This window comes from Acomys russatus, chromosome 14 (assembly GCF_903995435.1).
Source record: "Acomys russatus chromosome 14, mAcoRus1.1, whole genome shotgun sequence".
NCBI classification, from domain to species: Eukaryota; Metazoa; Chordata; class Mammalia; order Rodentia; family Muridae; genus Acomys; species Acomys russatus.
This window is the reverse complement of record NC_067150.1, coordinates 18,003,172-18,024,835: the sequence shown is the minus strand read 5'-3', so window position 1 is coordinate 18,024,835 and position 21,664 is coordinate 18,003,172. Positions and strand designations below refer to the sequence as shown.

The 21,664-nt window shown below is 39.5% G+C and overlaps 1 pseudogene; it reads right to left on the bottom strand.

Moving 5' to 3' along the window:
• LOC127198761 (stromal membrane-associated protein 1-like) overlaps nucleotides 1-2,666 on the bottom strand; it is an 85,000-nt pseudogene extending 82,334 nt beyond the window's left edge.
• Between the last annotated feature and the right edge of the window lie 18,998 nt (nucleotides 2,667-21,664).

The window sequence follows — 21,664 nt, the reverse complement described above, 5'->3', positions numbered from 1 at the left end:
ATTCCGATTTTTAACCCCTTACTCGTGTCTTTCATTCCCCACCTTCCCTTGCTCTTCCACCATATTTGCCTTCCCTAGATCTCTGACAAAAGAGGTCCTCCCCTGCAACCTATTGACCATAGCTTATCAGGTCTCATTTAGATAGCCTGCTTTGCCTTCTTCTATGTGCCTCCAGGTCTCCCCACAAAGAGGAAGTGGTCAAATTGGGGGCACCAGAGTTCATGTCAGAAGCAGTCTGCACTTGCCCCACACTGAGAATGAGCTGTCCATTGGCTATATCTGAACAAGGGGTCATTTTCCTTAGTGCAACAGTTTGTAGAGGCCACCCTGGGTCCAGGTCCACCAACCTTGATGCTCACATCGTGGAACTCCTGAACTCCTTGGGACCTTCCAGTGCCCCTCTCTTCAATACCACTCTTAGAACTCTGACCAGAGTCCCAGCATCTGTCCTGTTCCCTCACTGGGTTGAGTCTGTAAGAGCACATCTATTTTGAGCTAATATCCACTTATGTGGGACTACACTATATGTGTCTTTCTGGGTCTGGGTTATCTCACTCAGGATGATCTTTTCTAGTTTCATCCATTTGCCTGCAAATTTTAAGATTTCCTTGTTTTTAATAGCTGAGTAGAATGTAATTGTAGTTTCTTTATTCATTCTTCAGTTGAGATACATATATGTTATTTCCATATTCCGGATATTATGAATAAAGCTGTTATCAACATAGTTTATTCATCTTGGGTATGTCTGCTTTTTTCCACTAGGGATTCTGGATGTGCAATTAAGTTGCTTGTATGAGATGTTTCCAATCTATTTATGAAGACACTTAGTGCTGTGAACTTTCAATGTGTCCCAAAGATTTGGGTATGCTCCTGCTCTAGTTTCATTGAATTTAGGAAGGCTCTAATTTCTTTCTTTATGTGTTCTCTGACCCAGTTATCATTGAGCAGAGAGTTCTTCAGCTTCTAAGTGTGTATAGGGTTTTTGTTATTTCTGTTATTGATGTACAGCTTTAGTCAATGGTATCTGACAGGACACAAGGTATTATTTCAATCTTCTTGTATCTTTTGAGGCTTGCTTTGTGCCCTACTACATGGTCAATTTTGGAGAAGGTCCCATGAGATGCTGAGAAGGTATAACCTTTTGTATTTGGGTGAAATGTTCTGTAGATATCTTTTAGGTCCATTTGATCCATGACATCTGTAACAGTCATATTTTCTCAGTCTAGCTTATGTTTCCTTTACCTACCCTTTGCTTAGAAGGGGAGTGTTGAAGTCTTCCACTATTATTTTGTGAGGACTGATGTGTGGTTTAAGATTTGTTAATGTTTCTTTTACAAATGTGTATGTCCTTGTATTTGGGGCATAGATGTTCAGAATTGTGATGTCATCTGGTTGAGTTTTCCTTTGGTGAGTATGAAGTGTCCTTCTTCATCTCTTTTGATTAATTTTGCTTAAAAGTCTATTTTAGTAGATATTAGAGTGGCTATTCCAACTTGCTTCTTGTGATCATTTGCTTGTGATCATTGCTAGACCTTCTTCTAGCAATTTACTCTCATGTAATGTCTATCTTTGTGGCTGAGGTGTGTTTCTTGTAAGCAGCAGAATGCTGGGTCCTGTTTTATCCATTCTGTTAGTCTATGTGTGGAGGAATGCTGAGTGAATGTGCCAACCAACAATAAAGCACTGTTTAGCCAATCAGCTGGGCAGAAGGACAGGAAGTGGAAGGCAGGACTTCCTGGAGCAAGGAGGAAAGTTTGAGGGTTGAAGGAGGCCCATGGGTTATACTAGCAAGTGCTTGGAATATATGTATGTTATAAGGTTTTAGAGTAGTTTGTTTAGCTGATGAGTAGATTAGAATCAGTTTAGACTCTGTTTGTGGTAGTGTGTTTTGGTAAAGTGAGTTTATCTACTTCCTGTGTTTTTCTGGGTGAAGTTAGCCTGCTTGGGTTGGAGCTTTCCTTTTAGGATCTTCTGTAGGGCTGTATTTTTGGATAGTCACTGTTTAAATTTGTATTTGTCATGGAATATCTTGTCTTCTTCATCTATGGTTATTGAAATTTTTGCTGGGTGTAGTAGTCTGGACTGCCATATATGGTCTCTTAGGGTTTGCATGACATCTTCTCAGGCCCTTCTGACTTTTATGGTCCCTGTTGAAAAATCAAGTGTTCTCCTTTTAGCTTTGCCATTGGATGTTACTTGGCCTTCTTCCATTTGCACTTTTAATATTTTTCTTTGTTCTGCACATTACTATTTTGATTATTGTGTGGCAGGAAGACTTTTTCGTGGTCTACTTTCTTTGGTTTTCTCTAGGCCTATTGTATGTTTATAAGCATCTCTTCATTTAAATTGGGGAAATTTTTCTTCTATGATTTTGTTGAAAATATTTTCTGGGCTTTGGAACTGGACATCGTCTCTTCCCCCAATTCCTGTTATTTTTGGTTTCATCTTTTCATGGAATCCTTAATTTGTTGGATGTGTTATGTCAGGAATTTTTTAGATTTATCATTTTCTTTGATGGTTGCATCACAGTCTTCCACTGTATCTTCTACATCTGAGATTTTTTCCACCATCTCTTATAGTCTGTTGGCAATGCTTACCTTTGCAGTTCCTGTTTTCTTCTTTAAGTTATCTTTTTCCAGGTTTTCTTCAGTTTGTGCTTTTATCATTGTTTCCATTTTCATCTTTAGATCTTAAGCTATTTATTTATTTATTTATTTATTTATTTATTTATTTCACCTGATTGTATTTTCCTGAATTTCTTCCAGGGATTTCTGCATTCTCTATCTCTAGGTCTCTGTCATGGCCTTTCTAAGGGCTTCAATATGTTTGGCTATATCTTTCTGTATTTGTTTATGGATTTTATTCATTTTCTCCATTATAATCTTCATTAGGAAAGATTTGAAGTCATTTTCTTGTATTTCAGTTATGTTAAAGTTTCCAGGGCTGATTGCTTTGGGAATAACTGGGTTCTAGAGGTACCATATTATTTTGGCTTTTGTTGTTCATGTTTTCTCACTGGCCTTACCCATCTTGCTGTCTCTGGAATTGGGTGGTAGTTCTTGGTATCATTTGAGGGCAGCTCATAAGTTAGAAGCTTTAGGTTGAAACCCTTCACCTCAGGGAACACTTCAGGTGGATCAGGATAATGACCTGAGGTCAGGCTTGGGAACTTTCAGTGGACCACCAGTTATCCTAAAGTCAGATCTATATATGTTTTATACCGTGGTGTCTCTTTGGCAGGGAGACTCAGACACAGTTCAGTCTGAGACATAGAGCTTAGGTGCTATGTTCCACTGACTGGTGTGTGGCTAGACTATGGAGCCTTCTCTATGGCAGTTCCCTGTGGAGTCTGAGTACCAGGAGGACAGTGATTACAGAGAAAGAAAGTGTCACATTGCTGACTCTGAAAATCCAGCTTCTGATCATATTTTCCTGAAAAAGGAGAGAATCCTGGCTGCTAAACCCACATGGTGCCACCCTCAGACTTTCAGGTTACTCCCACAATCCTGAGGACAACTCCAGATTCCAGAGATGCACAGGTTCAGCCTATCGTTCACACCTCTACTAGTTGTCTTGAGGAGGCATCAGGACCACACAGATTAGAAACCCACATCCTAATATCCTGTCCATAGGTACAACTGGGACACAACAAACAGAGAAGAGTTATAGGCTACTTGAGGAGATCCAGCCCCCAGTCCATGACCTCAGGCTCACCCTGCATGCCCAAAAAGCATAGTTGCCCTAGAAACAACAGCCAATGGCAAAGACAACTAGATGGATAAAGCCCTGTTAATGAATATAATCAACAAAAATTGAGCAATATTGCACATCTAGAACCCAACTTCTTGATACAGCAAGCTCTTGATATCCTAATACACCTGAAATACATAGAAACAAGTTTAAATCTATGCTGATGAACATGATAGTGCCTTTAAAGATGAAATAAATCAATTAAAGAAATACAGAAAAATACAATCAAACATGTGAAGGAAATGAATAAAATGATTCAAGACCTGAAAATGGAAATAGAATCAATAAAGAAAACACAAATCCTACAGATGGAAAACTTAAGGAAGAGAACAGAAATCAAAGAGGTAAGCATCACCAATAGGATTCAAGATATGGAAGAAAGAATCTCAGGCAGAGAAGACACAATTGAAGAAAATGATACATTTGTCAAAGAAAACAATAAATCAAAAATTCCTAACACAAAACATCCAAGAAATAAAGAATACCATGAAAAGATGAAACCTAAGAATAAGAGGAATAGAAAAAAGAGATTACCAGTTCCAAGGGCCGGAAAATATCTTCAACAAAATCATAAAAGATATTTTTCCCAACCTATAGAAAGAGACACCTTTAATCATACAAGAGGCTTACGGAACACCAAATAGATTAGATGAGAAATGATATTCTTCCTACTACATTATTATGTGGTAGCACTAAATATACAGAACAAAGAAAGAGTACTAAAGGTTGCAAGTGAAAAAGACCAAGTAACATACAAGGCAGACCTACTAAAATTACAGAAAATGTAAAAGCCAAAAGGGAATGGGCAGACCCTAAGAGACCACAGCTAGCAGCCCGGACTAGTATACCTAGGAGAGATTTCAATAACCATAAATAGAGAAAACAAGGTATTCCATGACAAAACAAAATTTAAATCATATCTATGCACAAACACAGCCCTACAAAAGATACTAGAAGGAAAACTCTAACCTAAGAAGATTAACTACACCCAAGAAAACACAGGCTATAAATAACTTCACTACAGCATAACCAAAAGAAGTCAAGCACACAAACACTACCACCACCAACATAATGTAAAATAAACCAACAGTCCTTGGTTATTAATATTTCTCAAGACCAATGGACTGAGCTCTCCAATATAAGGACAACACAAGCTAACAGAATGGGTGTTTTAACAGACACAACGTTCTTCTGCAAACAAGAAACACACCTCAGCAACAAAGACAGACATTAACTTAGAGTATAAAGCTGGGAAAAGGTTTTCCAAGCAAATGGACCCGAAAAGCAAGCTTGAATAACCATTCTAATACCTAACAAAATGGATATTCAATCAAAATTAGTCAAAAGAGGTGGGGAAGAACATTTCATACTCATCAAAGGAAAAACACCAAGAGGATATTTCAATCATGAATCTTTATGCCCAAATACAAGTGCACTCACATTTGCAAAAGAAACATTATTATTAAGGCTTAAATCATACATTGATCTCCACACAAATATAGTAGGAGACTTCAACACTTCACTCTCACCAATGAACAGATTATCAAGACAAAACCTAGATATAATAATAGATAGATAGATAGATAGAAATATAAATAGGTAGAAATAATAAAACTAACAGATATCATGAAGCAAGTGGACGCAACAGATAACTACAGAATGTTATATCCAAACACAAAAGAATATACTTTCTTTACATCACTACATGGAGCCTTCTCCAAAATCAACCATATAGTTGGTCACAAAGCAAATTGCAACCAATACAAGAAAGTTTAATTAATTAACCCATTGTACTTCATCAGATCACCATGGATTAAAGCTGGACTTCGACAACAATAGAAATAACAAAAATCCTACACACTCATGAAAGCTGAACAACTCCCTACTCAATGACAAATAGGTCAAGGAAGAAATAAAGAAAGAAATTAAAGGCTTCCTAAAATTAGATGAAAATGAAACCACAATATACCCAAACTTTTGTGACACAATGAAATCAGTGCTGAGGAAATTTCTTAGCCTAAGTGCCTTCATAAGTAACTTGGAGAGATTTCATACTAGCAGCACCTCATCTGAAATATCTATATTAAAAAAACACACCTGATAGGAATAGATGGCAGGATAAAATCAAACTCAGGGCTGAAATCAATAAATTAGAAACAAAGAGAACAACACAAACAATCAACAAAACCAAGAGCTGGTCCTTTGAGAAAATCAACAAGATAGACAAAACCTTACCCAAACTAATTAAAAGGCAGAAAGACAATATCCTATAGACATAAGGTTATTGTGTAATTTAAGTGCTAATTTCTGTAATCCTTGTCCTGAGACTCTCTGGTCTCAATGTTGTGTAAGCCCTGCTCCCTCATTATCCCATGGTATGCCAATAAAGCAGCTTACAGTCAATCGCAGAGAAGAGGAGAGAATAGGGCTGGACTTCCTGCCAGTTAGGGGAGGAGGAGTAAGAGGAAGAAGTAGGGAATTCAGCCATGGGAGATGTCCAAGTTATATCCCTGAGAAGAAACTGGAACAGGAAAACTATAAAGTGCAAGTATCTGAGAGATGTAAGCTGGGAGGAAGCCAAATTAGCTAAGAGGGTTAATAATAGAGTAATAACTGTTCAGTTCTTATGTTGTGATGCTTATCATTAAATAAATATAAAATAGTATCAATTATCTGTGTGATAGGCAGATTTAGATGGAAATTAAGAAAAAATAGTTTTATAAAAATAACTTTAATAATAACCAAATCAGTAAAATCAGAATGAAAACAGGGACATAAAAACAGGCACTAAGGATATAAAAAATTATTAGGTCTTACTTCAAAAGACTGTGCTCTTCAAAATTGCAATTCAGACAATTTTCTTGCTATGTTAATCCTACCTATTCATGGGCATGGACATATTTCCATCTCCTTGATATTTTCTTCAATTCTTTTATTCAGATATTTGAAGTTTTTTCATATAAGTCTTTGACTTTATTGGTTAGAATTACACCAAGGCACTTTATATTATTTTTGGCTATTGTCAAGAGTATAGTTTCTTCCTAAATCAGTAAACAAAGATCTGGTGATCAAAATAAATACTCCAATATCTCCCAAGGAAATAGAAGCAATCACTAAAAGTTTCTCACTTCCCTCAAAGAAGAGCTAATACTAATACTCTTCAAACTATTCCACAAAATCAAAAAAGAAGGAACACTGCCAACCTCAATCTATAAAGTCACAGGCAACCTGATACCTAAACCACAAAAAGACCCCAAAAATGAGAATTTCAGACAAATTTCCCTTATGAACATCAATGCAAAAATACCCAACAAAATACTTGAAAACTGAATGCAAGAGTACACAAAGAACATTATTCCACATGATCAAGTAGGACTCAAACCAGGAATTCAGGGATGGTCTGAAGTATGTAAATGTATAAACTTTATCCACAATATAGACAAAATAAAAGAAAAACCATATGATAATTTCATTAACTACCAAAAAATCATTTGATAATATCTAACACTCCTTCATGTTAAAAGCTATGGAAAGATCAGGGACACAAGGCACATACCTAGACACAATAAAGGCAATATACACAAAGGTTATAGCCAACATAAAATTAAATGCATAGCAACTTATAGTAATCCCACTGAAGTTAGGGACAAGACAAATCTGCCCATAACTCTTCAATAGAGTACTTGAAATTGAAAAGGAAGAAGTTAAAATATCAATATTCACAGGTGATATGATAGTATACATAAGTGACCCCCAAAATTTCACCAGAGAACTGCCTCAGCTCATAAACTCCTTCAGCAAAGTGTCTGGGTACAAGATTATTTTTTAAATCAGTATCCCTCCTGTATACAAATGGCAAAGTACTAAGAAAAAATTCAAGAAACTATACTCTTCATAATAGCCACAAATAATATAAACTGCCTTGGTGTAATTCTAACCAATAAAGTCAAAGACATATGAAAAAGTCTTCAAATATCTGAATAAAAGAATTGAAGAAGATATCAAGGAGGTGCAAATATGTCCATGCCCATGAATAGGTAGGATTAACATAGCAAATATGGCCATCCTATCAAAAGTAATCTTCAGAATCAATGCAATCCCCCTCAAAATACCAACACAACTTTTTAAGACCCTGAAAGAGCAATTCTCAACTTCATATGGAAAAACAAAAACCCAGAAGAACTAAACAATCCTATAAAATAAAAGAACTTCTAGAGGTATCTCCATCCCTGATTTCAAGCTGTACTACAGAGCAGTAGTAATAAAATATGCATGGTACTGGCATAGAAACATAATAGTAGTTTAATGGAATAAAATTGAAGACCCAGAAATAAACCCACACACCTATGAATGCCCAATTTTTGACAAAGGAGCCAAATCCATACAATAGAAAAAAGAAAACACTTTCAACAAATGGTGCTGGTCTAACTGGATATCTACATGTAGAAAATGCAAATTGATCTATTTTTATCACCCTGCACAAAACTCAGGTCCAAGTGAATCAAAGACCTCAATATAATACAAGATACACTTAAATCTTTTAGAAGAGAAAGTGGGGGAAAGCCTTGAACTCACTGGCACAAGAGACAACTTCCTAAACAGAACAGAAACGGCTCAGGCTCTAAGAGCAACAATTAATAAATGGGACCTTGTAAAACTGAATAGCTTCTGTAACGTGAAGGACACTGTCAATAGGACAAAACCAGTCTTCAGATTTGGAAAAGATCTTCACCAATCCCACATCTGACAAAAGGATAATATCCAAAATTTATAAAGAACTCAAGAAAGTAAATACCAAACAACAAAATAATCTGCTTTAAAAATGGGAGACAAAGCTAAATAGAGAATTCTTAAACAGAGAAATATCAAATGTCCAAGAAGCACTCAAAGAAATGCTCAACATCCTTAGTCATTGGGAAATGCAAATTAAAAGGACTCTGAGATTCCATCTTACACCTATCCAAATGGCTAAGATAAAAAAGTAATGTGACAGCACCTGTTGGTGAAGACGTGGAGCAAGGGGAACACTCCTCATTGCTGGTGGGAGTGTAAACTTGTACAACTAACTTAGAAATCAATTTGGTGCTTTCTTAGAAGACTGGGAATAGCTCTACCTCAAGACCCAGCTATACCATTTCTGGGAATATTCCCAAATGATGTTCTACTGTATAATATTGACACTTGCTCAACTATGTTCATAGCACCTTTATTCATAACAACCAGAATCTGAAAACAATCTAGATGTCCCCCAACTGAAGAATGGATGAAGAAATAGTGGTACATTTACACAATGGAATACTACTGTTATTAAAAACAAGGAAATCATGAAATTTTCAGGCAAATGGATGGAACTAGGAAAGATCATCCTGAGTGAGGTAGCCCAAACCTAGAAAGACACTCATGGCATGTATTCACTTATAAGCGAATTTGAGCTATTAGTTCGAGATAAACACTATAATTCACAGACCCAAAGAAGATAAATAACAAGGAGGACCCCGGGGAGGATGCTTAAACCTCATTCAGAAGGGGAAATATAATACACAGATGTAGTAGTAGAAAAGATGGAACAGGTAGGGGAGGGAGTGCAGAGAGAAATGAGGGTGGAGATCAGGCCTGAAGAGATTGGGGACTGGAGTACAGAGGGCCTGCAGAGAGAAAATAAACCAGGGACAAGGACATCTCTGTGACAAACTGGAGACCTAAGACAGGTCATGTTTCTTGGAAGATATGAGGGTGACTATAGCTGAGACTCCTAGTAGCAGGGGTCATAGAGACTGAAGAGGACACACACTAACTAGACAGGACTCCAAATGGTGTAAGGGGAACCCTTAGCCACCCAGAAAAACTTTGACCCAAAATTTACCCTGCTCACAAGATGTGCAGGGATAAAGATAGCACAGAGATTGAGAGAATGTCCAACAATGTCTGGCCCAATCTGAGATGCACCTCATGGAAGAGAGCCAATCCTTGACACTATTAATGATATTCTTTTATGCTCATAGCCAGGAGCCTAGCATAGCTCTCCTCTGAAAGCGTCCACCTAGCAGTGGATTGAAACAGATGCTGAGACTGACAGCCAAACACTAGGCAAAGTATAAGGAGTCTTGTGGAAAAGTGAGGGGGTGGGATGCGAGGGATAGAAGGACCTGGAAGGACAGGAGCTCCATAAAAAATACCAACAGAGCAAACTAACCAGGGCCCAGAGGATCTTGTGGAGACTGAAGCACCAACAAAGGACCATGCATAGTCTAGACCTAGTCCCCCTACACAGATGTAGTCGATGGGCAGATCAGGCTTCATGTGGGCCCCCTAGTAAGGGGAGCAGCAGCTGCCTCTGACATGGACTCTATTGTCTACTTTTGGATCAGTCCTCCCTGGTGGGGTTGCCTCACCAGACCACAGGGTAAGAGGACTTGCTTAATCCTGATGTGACTTTATGAACTGGGGTGTGTGTGTGCGCACCCCCTGTTTTCTGAGGAATAGGGGTAGAGGCAGGAGAGACAAGGAAGGGAAGTTGGAACCAGGAGGAAAGGAGGGAGGGACTACAATCAGGATGTGATGTGAATAACTAAATTAATTAATTAAAAAATTATACTGTAAACCAGGCATGGTGGCACACACTTTTAATCCCACACTTGGGAGGCAGAGACAGGCAGATCACTGTGAGTTCGAGGCCAGCCTGGTCTACAAAACAAATCTAGGACAGCCAAGGCTAACACAGAGAGACTTTGTCTCGAAAAATCAAAAAAAAAATTATCCTGAGTGAGGTGACCCAGACCCAGGAAGACAAACATGGTATATGCTCACTTATAAGTGGATATTACAATCCACAAGCCTACAAAGACTAAATAAAAAGAAGGCCTCTAGACTGGGACACATGAATCTCCCTGGGATGGGGAAATAGAATAGATTTCAAGAATGGATTGGAAGTGGGTGAGGATGGGAACAGGATGGAGAGGGTGGAGGTGGAGAGGGTATGTATAAAGAGAATACTAGGAAAGACAAGTGGAATTGGAGGCATTTTGAGGGTGAGGTATAAACCTAATATAGTGGAAACTCCCTGTAATCTATGCGGGTGACCTTAGTGAAGACTTCTACTAATGGGGGCGAAGTATCCTGAACTAACCATCTTCTCTAACCAGTCAAGGCTACCAGTGGAGGTATTAAGACACCAACCCAACAAAAAAAAAAAGTGTTTGACCTACAATGTGTCCTGCCTGCAAGATATGCCAGGGTAAAAGTGGCCCAGAACTTTAGAAAGTGGCCAACCAATGATTTGTGCAATTTGAGACCCATGCCTGGATAGAGAGTCCATGACTGACACTGCCTGGAGGACCAGGAACCAGAAGCTGGATAGCCCAGAGACCTAGGATAGAACCAGATATGCTTGGCCATATCTTCTACTGCTGCTGCTACTACTGCTGCTGCTGCTACTACTACTACTACTACTCATCAAGTTCAATGAATGTTCCCTAATGATAATCTGCTATACTTATAGACAGACCATGGAGCCTAGCATAATTATCCTCAGAGAGGCTTCATCCAGTAACTGATGGGAGCAGATACAAAGACCCACAACCAACCATTAGGCAGAGTTCTGAAATCCTGTGCAATAGGCAGAGGAAGAATTGTAGGAGCTGAGGGCTGGGGAGAGTGAGTCATGGGTACCACAAAAAACTTACAGAGTCAACTAATCAGGGTTAATAGGGTTTCACAGAGACTGAACAGATGATGAGGGAGCCTGCATGGGCCTGACCTAGGTCCTCTGCATATATGTTACGGTCATGTAACTTGGTGTTCTTGAGGGAATCCTAACAGTGTGAGCAGGGGTGTCTTTGATTCATTTTCCTGCTTTTGAGACTCTTTTCCTCCTATTGTGTGGCCTTATCCAGACTTAGTACGACGGAATGTTTCTTGTCTCATTGCAACTTGATATGCTATTTGGTTGCTATTCCTGGAAGGTGCGCCCCTTTTTCTGGAAGGGAAATGGAGGAGTAGATCTAGGGGAGAGGGGAAGTGGAAAAGATGGCTCAGAGGAGAGGACGAAAGATCAGTTGTGGTCTGGATGTAGTATATGAAAGAATAATAATAATAAAAAAAATAAATGAAATGAGAAAGGGGAGAGTTGGAAATGAATCCTGGCGACAAAATTATTTAAACTGACCATAGTACGAGAGATGGTTCAGGGGAATTTTAGTGTCAAGAAAGCAGGATGAATGGTTGCTCATATGGCTTTGGTTTCCCTAGTTTCGGAATTTTCTGGAAGGCCTGTTAATTTCCACTCAGAGTGGATGCTCTGAGAACCTGTTACTCCAACAAGACATCATGGAGAGATCCAGGTAAATGTTTCTCTTCTGTTTCTTTTCTTTGCTATTTTCTTAGCACTGGAAAATACTGGGATGATTCCTACATCAGCTGCCTGACTTTGCCCTCTCAGAAGACAGGGATTGATAGAGAAGACCTGTAGATAGAAGATTCTGGCCTCCAGGGAGAGTTCAAAGAGAAAAGTGCTGAGGAAGGGTCAAGATAGAGAAGCATGGGAGAATAGCAAAGTAGAAGGATCCAGAGGGTCCTAGAAACCTACAAGTAGAACATGATAGTCAGATTTGGGCCCATGGGTCCCACTCAAACTAAGGCATCAGCCAAGGACAATACAGGTGGTAAACTTTAAACCCCTACCCAGATCTAGCCAATGGGCAGAACATTCTCAACAGTTGAGTAGAGAGTGGGGTATGACTTTCACACATACTCTGGTGCCTCATATTTGACCATATCCCCTGGAGGGGGAGACCTGGTAGCACTCAGAGGAAGGATAGCAGGTTACCAAGAAGAGACTTGATACCCTATGAGCATATACAGGGGGAGGAAATCCCCCTCAGGAACAGTCATAGGGGAGGGGAATAAGGGGAAAATGGGAGGGAGGGAAGAATGGGAGGATACAAGGGATGGGATAACCATTGAGATGTAACAAGAATAAACTAATAAAAAATTAAAAAAAAAAAGAAACTGGGCTCAGAATTAAACAAAGAACTCTCAACAGAGGAATATCAAATGGCTGAGAAACACTTAAAGAAATGCTCAAAGTCATTAGTCATCAGATAAATGCAAACCAAAACAACTCTGAGATTCCATCTTACACCCATCAGAATGGCCAAGATCAAAAACTCAAGTGACAGCACATGCTGGCAAGGATGTAGAAAAAGGGGAACACTCCTTCATTGCTGGTGGGAGTGCAAAGTTGTATAACCACTTTGGAAATCAATATGGTGATTTCTCAGAATACTGGGAATAGGGCTACCTCAATAGCTAGCTATTCCACTCCTTAGAATATACCGAGAAGGTGCTCCACCACACAACAAGGACATATGCCCAACCATGTTCATAACAGCCTTATTCATAATAGCCAGAACCTGGAAACAAGCTAAATGTCCCTCAATTGAAGAATGGATAAAGAAACTGTGCTACATTTACACTATGGAATACTACTCAGCTATTAAAATCAAGGAAATCCTGAAATTTGTGGGCAAATGGATGGAACTAGAGTTGATCATACTGACTGAGTTAACCCAGCTGCAGAAAGACTCACATGGTATATACTCACTTATAATTTGATACTAGCCCAACAAGGATGCCTCCTGAAGGTCTTCACTTACCAGGAGATTGGGACAGATGCGGGGACTGCCTACTAGGACTCTAGGTGAGAGAAGCATGGGATAATGGAGAAATAGAAGGATCCAGAGGGTCCTAGAAACCTACAAGAAGAACATCACGATGGGCAGATCTGGACCCAGAGGATTCTACTCAAACTACTGCACCAATAAAGGACAATACATGCAATAAATATTGAACTTCTACTCAGATTTAGCCAATGGACAGAACATTCTCCACAGTTATGTGGAGAGTGGGAACTGACTCTGACATGAACTCTGGTGCCCCATATTTGACCACTTCCCCTTGGTGAGGAAGCCTGGTAGCACTCAAAGAAAGGATAGGCAGGCTCCCAAGATGAGACTTGATAAGCTGTGACCATATAGTGGGGAGGAGGTCCCCTTCTGTCACAGACCTAGGGGAGGGGAATAGGATGAAAAAGGGAGGGAGGAATGGGAGAATACAAGTGAAGGGATAACAATTGAGATGTAATCTGAATAAATTAATTTAAAAACAAAAGAAAATAAGAGACTTATAGTAATTTTCTCCTGGTTTTGTTCCTATTTCTGTCATCAAAGTTGTGAGCAAAAGCAACTTGAGAAGTAAAGTGTTTATTTCACCTTACAGTTTACAATAAATAGATGTTTGTGGTTTTCAGATTTAAAAGCTCTGTAACAGTCCTGCTTGGGGTCACAGTTCAGCTCCTGAGTCTGTTCTGCATCCTTGATCAGTCAGTACTGGCTTGATTACAGTAAATTTTTGTTTTCTGTATTGGCTTGGTGTTTGAGTCATGTTGGATCTAAGTTGACTCCACATTACAGGTACAATGTAGCCAGATTCTTTATACAAACACAACCTGTATGACATCTAGCTTAATACCCGATGGACTACTTGGTCTCCTTTGAAAGCTCATAAGTCAGTCTTCCACTGTCCACATTTCATTTGGCCTCTTCTGGTCTTCCTGACTCCCACCAGAATGGCTCATAAACCTCTGCTCATTCCAGGGCTTTTCTAGCCAAAAGTTACAAAAATCCCACAGTCCTTTTACAAACATGTTTCAAAGGTCTCGAATAACATTGTCAAATCAATGGCCCACTACTTGGTATCAACTTTTTGTATTAGTTGCTTTCCTCGCTGGTGTGACCATATATCTGGCAAAAGCAACTCAAGGAAAGAACTGTTTAATTTGGCTCACTGTTCACAGGTGTAGGCCATCGTCATAATGAGAAGGTCACTACATAAGGCAATGACATGACTGTTCGTACAGCTCTCACAATTAAGAAACAGAAACCTACGGAGTCGGCTGTCCAGCCCCTTCTCTGCCTTCTATTCAGTCCAGTGACATCAGCCCTTAGAATGCTGCTGCCCACATTGAGGATTACTCTTCCCACCTCAGTGGACCTAATCTAGAAAATCCCTCACATATTTGCTAAGACATTGATTTCTACGATGATTCTAAAGCCTGCCGAATTGGGAATCAGGATTAACCATGGCACACAGCAACAGGTAAGTAGAGCAAGATTATAGAGTCTCTGTCAATAGAACTTTTGCTGTAACCATCATCTGTTCACTCAACCTACTCAGTTTCTTTGTGCAGTGTCGGCCTTGGAGAACATAGGGCTTATTTCCTGGATAATGCCGTAAGTTTGTCAGCAAGAAGCATAAGAATATATCCATCTCAGTCTAATGTTTTCTAATTCTATGTTTCTGGACCTCTAGTGAACAAATAGATGATGGAGGACAGGCAGCTGAAGAAGGGGATGACAGAACAAAAACCTAGTATGTTCCAGGTGAACTTTCTGCCTCCAAGCTTTCTACCACAGCTGGAGACAGAGATAAAAGGCTGAGCCTACAGAGCATATTTCATATTTAAGCTGTAATAAGCTTCATCGGGAGCAGCAAATGAAGTGTCCTTAACAGGGCTCCTTTGACCACTAATTGCCTGAAAGAAAAATCTCCTGACATTTGTGTTACTTTACACCCAGCATTACCAAGTGGGTGGCCCTATCTTGCTTTCTCATTGAGACTCTACTCATCTATGGTTCAAATATGTTCTTGGCTTATTAAAGAATGTGATTCTATTTTATAAGACTGAGCAAAAGAATCCAACGATCTCCTCACTTCTTTATCATGTTCTTTGCTTATTATGCCTTTTTTTTTTTTTGTTATCTGAAAATAGTCACTATCTATACAGATTGCATCATTAGCTGAAAATTAAAATAATACTTGCTGTTAAAGTACCTCAGCATCATTGTTGGGCTCCAAAAGGATAATGTGGATGGAAACTCTTTGTAAACTTTAAAATGTTATACATGTACAATCTACCATCATTATAATTATTATTAGGGAATTAGTAAAGTGTAGGTAATCCTGGACGGTGTGTACTATGTGTCTGATCTCAGGTTGTTCATACCATTAGCACATTTCCAGAAGAATCTTGGACTGTCTATTTCACTCAATATCAGTACTTTTTATCCCTAATTTCTTTCTTTTTTTTTTTTAATTAATTTATTCTTGTTACATCTCAATGTTTATCCCATCCCTTGTATCCTCCCATTCCTCCCCCCCTCCACCCCCCCGTTTTCCCATTATTCCCCTCCCCTATGACTGTTCCTGGGGGGGATTACCTCCCCCTGTATATTCTCATAGGGTATCAAGTCTCTTCTTGGCAACCTGCTGTCCTTCCTCTGAGTGCCACCAGGTCTCCCCTTCCAGGGGACATGGTCAAATGTGAGGCACCAGAGTACGTGAGAAAGTCATATCACACTCTCCACTCAACTGTGGAGAATATTCTGACCATTGGCTAGATCTGGGAAGGGGTTTAAAGTTTACCTCCTGTATTGTCCTTGGCTGGTGCCTTAGTTTGAGCAGGACCCCTAGGCCCAAATCTGCCCATCATATTGTTCTACTTGTAGATTTCTAGGACCCTCTGGATCCTTTTATTTTGCTATTCTCCCATGCGTCTCTCATTTAGAGTCCCAATAGGATGCCTTTCCCTCTGTCCCAGTTTCCTGGTAAGTGAAGGCTTTCGTGGGACATGCCTCTTGGGCTAGTATGCAGATATAAGTGAGTATATACCATTTGATTCTTTCTGCTTCTGGGTTAACTCACTCACTATTATCATTTCTAGCTCAATCCATTTATCCACAAATTTCGGAAATTCCTTGTTTTTAATAGGTGAGTAGTATTCCATAGTGTATATGTACCACAGTTTCTTTATCCACTCTTCTACTGAGGGACACTTAGGCTGTTTCCATGTTCTGGCTATTATGAATAAGGCTGCTATGAACATGGTTGAGCAAATTTTCTTGTTGTGTGCTGGAGCATCTTCTGGGTATACTCCAAGGAGTGGAATAGCTGGGTCTTGAGGAAGCCCTATTCCCATTTTTCTGAGATAGCACCGGATAGATTTCCAAAGTGGCTGTACTAGTTTGCATTCCCACCAGCAATGAAGGAGTGTTCCTCTCTCCCCACATCCTCGCCAGCATGTGGTGTCGCTTGAGTTTTTGATCTTAGCCATTCTGATGGGTGTAAGATGGAATCTCAGAGTTGTTTTGATTTTCATTTCCCTGATGAGTAAGGAGGTTGAGCATTTCTTTAAGTGTTTCTCAGCCATTTGATACTCCTCTGTTGAGAATTCTCTGTTTAGTTCCAAGCCCCATTTCTCTATTGGGTTATTCGGTTTGATGGTGTTTAATTTCTTGAGTTCTTTATATATTTTGGATATTAGACCTTTATCCCTAATTTCTTAATACATATAACTTTTGGTCTTCCCGTTCTTTAACAACATGGCTGTGGTCTTTGAGAGACTATGCTGAAATAGTAAGATAGTGAAGGGCTGCTATCACTGCTGACGTGAATTCATAATACAGCTGTTATTAGAGGGACAAATGACTCTAGTCAATACTTTATCTGCACATTCCCTGACATCTGCATCTACCTTGAAGAAAAATCTTTGGATATTAGAGGTGTGGGCTCCCTATTTGACCTACAAGTCCCCCCTCACCAGCTTCTCTCTGCCCTCGCAGTATTGCCTGCTTGAACTTCACCAGTGAGCATCCGATTGGTTTCTGCCATTCCAAGGTCCTAGAAAGTAATGACATAAGAGAGAATGAGAGAAGGCTTCGGGTGAGGAGAGAAAATTTTTTCAGAATACCAACTTCCTCTCAGTTACTCAACTTTCTGTATAAATATTAAGGTAGAATGTCATGATACCTTATTTTTATAAATGATAAAACACCACATACCCAGGACAACAATAAGGAACAACTGATAAGCAATCTGATAAAAAAGAAAAAGAAAAACTTACCATCTATGCAATTATCAATAAATTTGGTAAAAATATATTATTCAAAATATGAAAGGAGAAAAATACCCTATAGTGCAGCACAACATATGTGTTACTCAGAGTTCTGCATGGCATAGAGGCATGTTGCTCTGTCAAAACAACATTAACATTGTGGCAGCTATTCAGGGAATGGCCAGGAAACTCCCTATTGTGCCTGGACTCAGCTTGTCAGGGTCCTGCATACTATACAGGTGTACTCCTGTGTACACAGATCACAATCAATTCCTTAACCGCATTGCTGACCCCACCCCAACTGTGATGCTTTCCTTTTGGTTTGAATCATTGATTTGGCTTGTAGTTCCTGTTTTTGTTGTTCCTATAGCTTCCTTATGTTTTTTAAAAGCTTTTCTGCAACCAATTGTTTCTATACCAGTTGTGTAAAGAGATAATGTGTGGTCTGAGTTCTTAGGTACTGGTAATTAAAATAGAACAGAATGGAGAACTTGCGATTGTCGTGGTCATGACTTTGAGTGAAACCAGACTAATAGTAAAGTAAAGCCAACATAACTAATCTATCTTTGGAGCTTATTGATGCTCCATATGCTCTGACATTGTGGAAAGATACAAGTCCGCCAATATGATTGGCAAAGCTCAACTCATAAGATTTGTTGGATTTCTTAACACAGAGAATGCACCATGAAAAATATTGTCATATCTAAACTTAAAGTTATAAAGAGCTCAAATTTGGTCTGTACATGTCTCCTTAGATCATCTAGAACAGTCTTCTTGAGAAATTTTCATGGCTTGGGTTCAAACATCTGTCTGCCACTTAATGAGTGAATCAGAAAACAGCTTTTCTATCTCTAGTAGGTTTTTCCAATGAGATCATAACTCTGGATGACAGCTCAGCTGAAGTTTCATGAGAGGCTTTGAAAAGATAGCTAACTCAGTTTTGCCTGAATTACTAACCCCAAGAAACCATGAGTTTGTAAGTGTTTTAAGATGCAAGACTTTGGGGAGTAATGTGATTATCCTGCATGTATTTGGAACCAATCATATTATTGTCTTTTACATATTATCATAATTTGAATGCACCAAGTAATTCCTGATAATATCATCAACAAGATCCCCCAGAGGGGATATGTATCAGTAAGCTGAAAACTTTTATAAGGTTCATTTGTTCAACAAACAAACCAACAAACAAAAAAGGATCATATTTGAATATCAGAATTCCCCTGACTTGTTAAATACCCAAAATTCTTTGAATGAACTTAGAGTTATTGTCTATGAGTGGCAATAGGAAGATTTGTGTTCTTGAGGATTTAAAAGAAATGGAGTTTCTTAGCTTTGAGAGGTGACACAAAGGTTACAGTTTCTTTTCCAGTAAAGCCCCAAAGGACTTCAGTCCATCCAGGGTGATAAACATTGAGATCCCCAAGGCCATGAGATGGATGTGTGTGATGGTTGATGCCTGACAGGATGTAAATCATTTAGGACAGCCTTCAGACATGCTCATGATGGAGTGCCTACAGTAGAAGAATCAAGGGGGCAGAATTCACATCACTGCAGGCCACCGTGTCACAAGCTGGGATACTAAACTAAATAAAATGAAGGACATGAGCTGAGCTCCAGCATTCTGCTTTGCTGTTTGTGTCCTTTCAATTCTTATGAAGACACCAAGACCTTGAAAACATCAGGTCCAGAAGAGGAGCATCAGCAACAAAGGAATTCCTTTGGTCATAGCTAAGTTTCAAGGACAAAACAACTTCCTTCTGGGACCAGGGAACAATGGTGTTCTAGGAAAAGTCAGAGGTATGAAAGACACTTCAGGCGTTGGACTATTGAAAGAACCTAACTTTTTGTGGGAGTTTGTGATGAGAGCCACACAAAAAAGTTGATCCTGGTGGGTCCAGGGGAGTGATTTAAGGGCTTCTTGTAGGTGAGAGATTTGACATTTAGAAAGCCTTCTGCAAAAATAAAAGCAAGTAAACAAGGAAGAAACGAGATAGAGACAGGAGACCTGGAAAGCCTTGGACAGCAGGTGGCCTCAGAACAAAGGCAGCAGAATGGAGAGTGAAGAAGTCAAGAAGTCTTGAGTAGAGACTCAAAGGAAGTTTTCTTATGGTGGAGGAGGGGAGGCTAAGGCTGAGGAGTGGCCTCAAGACCATTCAGCAGAAGGTAAAGTGTGAACAACAAGACTCTGACTTGAGGGTCAAGTTGGAATAGTCCTATTTCATTGCTGTTGTTTGGGTTTTGGTGTGTTTTGAGACAGAGTGGACTTAGCCAGGTTTAGCCTGTGTCTTGTACATTTCCTGCATCAGCCTTCTCAGCACTGAGGCTGCCAGCGTGTGACACCACAGTAAGCTGTGTCTGAATAGATCTGATGGCTACTTGGTTCTTAACTGTAGAGTAGGGCCATTTAAACCTGAGCACCAAGAGCCACAGCCAGCATTTTTTATGGCTGTTGGCCGTAGTCTTAGGGCATGTCAGCCAGCTTCAGTTCTGTGTTGGAACTGTTTTGCAAGAATGTCCTCTGAACTTTTCTTTCTTCCTCCAAGGATCAGGGACAAAACAAGTGTGGCATAACTTGTGATGGGTACAGTCAATAAGGAAACAAGGAAATTTCTGCCACTTAATAATATGTGCAAATGAATGTTAATTACAGCCAAATGAAAACCATGGGGCTCAAAAAGAGCCCACCATTGGAGGGTAGCAGCAGGATCTCTGATGAGGATCTCTGCCACATCTGAGGCATCTCTGGAAAGAATCTGGTGTGTGGCCCTAGCCTGATGTTACAAAGCAAAGGACAAGGACAACTGAGAGCCTCATTCACTTGGCTCTGTTTGCCCTGAATTACTTGCTGTACAGGGAACACGGTCCCCGCACTTCCTGGTGTTTAGTGTTGACAAGAATTGTAAGTACACAATACATCATCAGCCTGGGAATGTCAAGGATGTTAGAAGGAAAGAAACACTGCAATTAGAAGTCTAATTGGCAGGGTAAACAGAAACAGTTCTCTGGGGGGTGTTCTGTCTCATTTGCCTTAGGTAGCTAACTTGTTACAGGCACTAAGAGGCAATTATTTGATTCAATAAATTATTCCCACTCCAACTTGTAGATGACTATGCATAAAATGTGTTTATTTTTGAATTGGCCAGAAAATTTTACCTTATGTTTCTAATTGGTAACAGCTGTGAGAATTGCCCTGTGAGTCTGCTGACTCTGAACTATCAAGAGCATTTACCAGGGCTCAAATCGTAAAAGATTCTGAGTCACTGCAGATGACCGCACACTGAAACTGGCCTGCAAGGTCTGATAGATCTACTGTGTAGCTGACTTTTTGATGCTGTCAGAAAATATGTCTGAACTATGGGTAGTTCATGAACTTGATTCTTTGGATACTTATTCATGTTTTGAATGTTACTAACATTTTTTATGAATACTAGGGTTTTAAAAGTATGGCCTTCTGAGGAGGTTTGCAAATTGCCCAGAATACAGAAAGCAAGGATAAGTGATTAATGTAGTATTTCTTTCCTCACATAGAGTGTGTGAATGCTAGCTATAAAATGCCCATCATTTGTCATTCTCTTTCTCATTCCCTGAAGGTATTCATCAAATCCAACTTCTTTCTTAAAGACCAAGGCTGGACTGTAGCCTTTTCTCTGTAGAAATAGAACTTGGTCTTGTCTTGCCTCGCAATAGTCCTGTTCACCTAGCAACAAGCTGTGGACAGGACATGTCTGTTCCTAAACCATGAAACCTGAAGGGCTCTGCCAAGGTCACCTTTCACACAGCATTACCAAACCCAGATGTAAGAGGTATTGATCCTAAACACTGCCTTTGGTAATTTTTATAGTGTATACAGCAAAAAAAAAATTCATATGTAACCAAGATCTGTAAATATAAGAACTTTAATGGGGAATTGAATGCAGGTTAACGTTCTATCTTACTCTCCTGACAGAACCCTTAGTGAAGTAC